The sequence below is a fragment of the Aulonocara stuartgranti genome (assembly GCF_965226115.1).
Source record: "Aulonocara stuartgranti genome assembly, chromosome: 14".
NCBI lineage: Eukaryota > Metazoa > Chordata > Actinopteri > Cichliformes > Cichlidae > Aulonocara > Aulonocara stuartgranti.
The window spans coordinates 1043386-1048990 of record NC_138950.1 but is presented as its reverse complement, the minus strand read 5'-3'; positions in this window follow the sequence as shown (position 1 = coordinate 1048990).

The following is a 5605-nucleotide window of genomic DNA, read 5'->3' as shown; positions in this document are numbered from 1 at the left end:
GGTTAAAAAGTTACCTAACAGGTCGGGAACAATATGTTAGCATAGGGCATTACCATTCAGAGAAACTTGGTATTACATGTGGTGTTCCCCAAGGGTCAGTGTTGGGACCAAAACTTTTCAATGTATACATAAATGATATTTTTGATGTTTCTCAAGTACTTAAACTCATACTGTTCGCAGATGACACCAACATATTTTTCAGTAGCGATGATTATACTGATCTTGTAATGACTGTAAACAGGGAGCTACAATTAATAAAAAAAATGGATGGACATAAATAAATTATCATTAAATATAAATAAAACTAAAGCAATGTTTTTTGGTAATTTAAAATATAATATAGAATTACCAATTATCATTGAAGGTGTACCAATTGATAACGTGAGTGAAAACAAATTTTTGGGAGTCGTAATTGATAATAAAATTTCATGGAAACCCCACGTCAGACACATAAAAACCTAAATTTCCAGAAGCCTCGCAGTTTTGAACAAAGTGAAACCATACCTTGGTAAAGATGCACTTCGTACTCTGTACTGTACCCTGGTTCTTCCATATCTTACATATTGTGTGGAAGTGTGGGGAAATAAAAATACAACTAATCCATGAGTCACAGTACAGAAACGAGCACTGCGTATTATTCACAAGGCTGGTTATCTAGATCATACTCACAAACTCTTTCTTCAGGCAAAGTTACTTAAATTCCAGGATCTGGTTAATTACAATACATCCATAATTTTGTATAAAGCTTTTACTAAACTTTTACTGGCAAATTTACAAACTAGATTTGAAATTCGAGAAAAGGTTTATAATGTGAGAGGCTTTGGAGAATTCAAATTACCCAGAACTCGAACAACCCATAAAGGTTTTTGTGTGTCTGTATGTGGTGTGAAAATCTGGAACAGTCTGAGTTTACAACTGAAACAATGCAAAAATATTCATAGATTTAAATTTCTCTACAAACAGTTGGTCTGGTCACAGTATACTCAATGATGCTTTTAGTGTGCTCTGTAATGTCTGTTCTCTTACCATTGCTGGTATGGATTCCAAAAAAAAAAAAAAAAAAAAAAGAGTGTGCGTATGTATGTACATATATGTACATGTGTGTGTAGATATATATGTATGTATATGTATGTGTGTTTGTTACTTGTAGTTATTACTGCCTGTTACCTGTGGTAATGCAATTTATAATTTATATATTCTGTATTCAGTTATGAAGGCTCTAATTGTTGTTTGCGAGCTGCCGTTTAGATGCTTGTATGTGCCCGGGGCTGTTGATGGGTCTGTATGCAATGATGGGCGTAGCTGCGGGAAGTTTATTGTTTTTTTTGTTGATGAGTGAGTATAGGGGTGGGATTTAATAAGTTTTCTTCGTCCCACTCCTTTTTCAGGCAATTTTTGTTTTTTGTTTTGTGCATTTTATGTTCAATATAGGTATTTGTTGTGCCTGGAAATGAACAAATAAATGAATGAAATGAATGAAAATGAAAAAACAGTACTGAGGAAAATTATAACTCAAAGCCCTACACTGAACTTATTATTTGGTTACACACACACACACACACACACACACACACACACACACACACACACACGCATACATATTTTTCATATCCAGCATAAATGCTGTGTCTTTTGGGTCTGACAACAAAGTAGCACCCCACACCCCATGGCAGCTGTGACAGGTTCCAGCGACCCTGATAAGGATAACCAGAACAGAGTAGATGGATGTTTTCTCACTTCCATTTTCACTGGTTACTGCAACAAAGTCAATGACTCTTTAATCTGTTGGTTTGCAGAAATTTCAGGCACAAGCAGGCATTTATAAAATGGAAGAAATCACATCTGTATCGGGATAAAGAGAAAAACCTGTTTACTAACTTACATTTATTAAATCTAAAAGGCAAAGAAACTGGCATTGAAACTTCATCTGTGCACCAAATCAGCGGTACCATTAGCCCCAACCTGACTGCCAAAAATGATCTTGTAGCCTTTAGGCTAACTTAGCACTTCTAAATATATTAAATAATGAACTAAGTGATGGCACGACTTCTGATTTCAGACATTAAGACCAAAAACAATACCAGTTCAGACAATTCTGTGTTTAGTTTATTATATCATTTCTCATAAGATTTCATTATAATAAGGCACTGCAACAGTCCTTGTAAACCTGTCAGCTTGAGGCTGAATTCAAATCAGAAAAGAGACGGATCAGGAAAACAAAAAGGACAAAATGGATGGATCTTGATTCTGACATGAAGACGTATTTAATCTTCTCCAGAATTAACTGTGGAGAAATTTAACTGCCAAATATTTGCTGAATAAAGCACAAACACATAGTTTTAACTGGATATTATATTTTAAAGTTTGATTTGTGACAAAGTGTAAAAACCTTCATTCTACAAATTACATTTTTACATGAGACTCGGATTTTGGTCAGATTTAGCCCATAGATTACAGGATTGAAGAGTGGTTGGCACGTCAGCCAATATAATGATAAAAAAATACGCAACATATTTGGGAGCTGTCTCATATCAAATCTGTTTTGTATAATTTCAAAAAAAGCACCACATGAAAAATTGAGCAGTGAGGCGAGGTGAGGCGTGCAGGTGCTGATGGCTTTGTGTCGCATCTGTTTGGATCCAGAAAAACAGACTTTAAGGATCCTCATGTAGGTGTAAAAAATTAAAGTTACCAGAAGAACTAAAGTGAACGTGTAGAGTATTCCATAGATGTTATTGGCTGTGGTGTCAGAACAGGCCAGTTTAACAATGGAGTAGTTGTCACAGTACACTTTGTTAATGATGTTCCCACACAGCTGCAGAGGAGCACTCAGAGAAATTAAAACACTTATTGCAAAAAAAGTCAACAACCATGTTAGTGCAATGAGCACGGATACCTTACTAGAACTCATACATGTGTGATATCGCAGAGGACAGCAGATGGCAAGATATCTGTCATAAGAAATAACAGCCAAGTTACTAAACTCAATACTTCCATATGCATAGACACAGAAGATCTGCAAGAAACAAAATGAAGCAGAAACAGTGTGAACATCAGAGAGGATCTGAAGCAGGAGGAACGGAAACAGCCCTGTACTACCATACAGCTCATTCACAAACAGGCTGCACAGAAACATGTACATAGGTTCATGTAAGCTTCTGTTCACACAGATAACCACAATCAGCAGGACATTGGAACCTACAATGAAAATATACAAAGCAAGAATAACAAAGAAGCACAAGTAAGTGACACGTCCTGTGTCAAAATAGCCAGCAAGGGTGAAAAAGGAGAGCTGTGTGGTGTTTATCATCATTGTTCTTTGGATTCACGATAACTGAATGGGTCACCTAAAAATATGTTGTTTTGTTTATCTTTCCAACATCTCACAGATCTGCTGGCTGTACAAATGGCTCATCAAACCTAATGATAATAAATAAGTTCAGAAGAAACGAGCTCTAAACTTATTGTATATAAATTTTCAATGAGAAGCTGGACCTAGATGAAACATAAATCTGTTACAGGAGCAAAGAGCAAGGGTTGGTTTAATGTGTCATCACTGACCATATGCTTATAATAAATAAAGACAATAAAAGTCAAACATAAGCCAAACTTATCGTTCCTTTATCAAAAGCATTCTAATGATTACAACAAAGTCTTGGATGAAATCCTTACATGAGCTGATCTTCTGCTGTCATTGACCTGAAAATTTGATGCATCTTCTAATCTCAGCCGACACCCACTGCAGGAGGCAGAGCTCATTATCTAACACTCATGTTTAAGACTGCCTATTACTGTTTTTAAAAGGACAAAGGGGATTCAGGAAATCCCAGCAAAGAGGCCAAGAAAATCCCCAATCAGGGTTATGTTCTTGTCTTTACAAAGATGATCTTATTTTTCTAACCTCTCCCTGTAAATCCCATTATCTGGTTGTGAACACTTGCACTTTTCTGAATCCTCCATTCTCTTCCAGTTTACTGCTGCTCTCTGCTATCTACACAGTACAGTACTACACAGCTCAGTTACCTGCTCCGTTTTTTATTGTTATTTTGCCTGTCCCATTTGGTTCTTTAGCCATCAAAATTGTTGTCTGAAGGCCAAGAAAGACACCCAACAGATTTACTTTATCAAGTGGATCATCACAGCCTTGCCATATTCCACAGCATGTCTTTTATCTTGTCTTCCTTCTCTCACCCCAACCGGTCGCAGCAGATGGCCCCGCCCCTCCCTGAGCCTGGTTCTGCCGGAGGTTTCTTCCTGTTAAAAGGGAGTTTTTCCTTCCCACTGTCGCCAAAGTGCTTGCTCATAGGGGGTCATATGATTGTTGGGTTTTTCTCTGTATCTATGAAGCGCCTTGAGGCGACTTATGTTGTGATTTGGCGCTATATAAATAAAATTGAATTGAATTGAATTGAATATTGGTCTATTTGATCGACCGTTGTTGTCACGATTCTTTTCTTTTCTTTTATCCATCCATCTTCTTCCGCTTTATCCGGGGCCGGGTCGCGGGGGCAGCAGCCTAAGCAGAGAAGCCCAGACCTCCCTCTCTCCAGCCACCTCCTCCAGCTTACCTGGGGGAACACCAAGGCGTTCCCAGGGCAGCGTGTCCTGGGTCTGCCCCGGGGCCTCCTCCTGGTGGGACATGTCTCGAACACCTCACCCAGGAGGCGCCCAGGAGGCAGCCTTGTCAAATGCCCGAACCACCTCAGCTGGCTCCTTTCGATGTGGAGGAGCAGCGGCTTTACTCTGAGCCCCTGGCTGAACTTCTCACCCTATCTCTAAGGGAGAGGCCAGCCACCCTTCGGAGGAAGCTCATTTCCACCGCTTGTATCCGCAATCTCGTTCTTTCGGTCACTACCCACAGCTCGTGGCCATAGGTGAGAGCTTCGCTTTTACACGTCAGCGTCCACATCACTGCGGCCGCAGTACCAATCCGTCTGTCGATCTCCGGATCCCTTCTCCCATCACTCGTGAACAAGACCCCGAGATACTTGAACTCCTCCACTAGGGGCATCAGCTCATCAGCTCATCCCCGATGGGCATTGTTGTGGAAAATTTAACAATAACCTGCATGTGTGAGTCGCTGAAGCACACCCCGTGGTTCCCCCTTTTTGAAAACAACGGTGGGACTGAGGCAATTTTACCTCAGGATGGCCAGTCACCGCAATGTGGAGAGAGCATCCCAGTGAAACGCCAGGACCATTCCTGAATTGTGGCCACCACCCTTACATCTTATATACAGAGACACAGACAAAGAACATTCCACAAACTCTTACACATTGGCCCCTCTCACGGGGGGGCTATACCTTCTCGCTCACAGAGAGAATTATGACCTTGTTTCCTGCTTGGCCGTCACCTAAGGATTTACATCTCTGATAAGCAGAAGGAGTACCACTATCTGTTTAACATCTCCCATTACAACGGCCTCAATGTGTTAACATTCCACATGCATGTAAACAGGTGACAGGAGTGCTCTTACTATAGTATAGTGAGAAAGTGATATTACTATAACTAATGTGATATGATTGAATATGTGATTAATACATGAGAAAAGAAATCTGCCACCACAGCACGCAACCCTTTTCCGGCTCAGAACCATGGCCTCAGA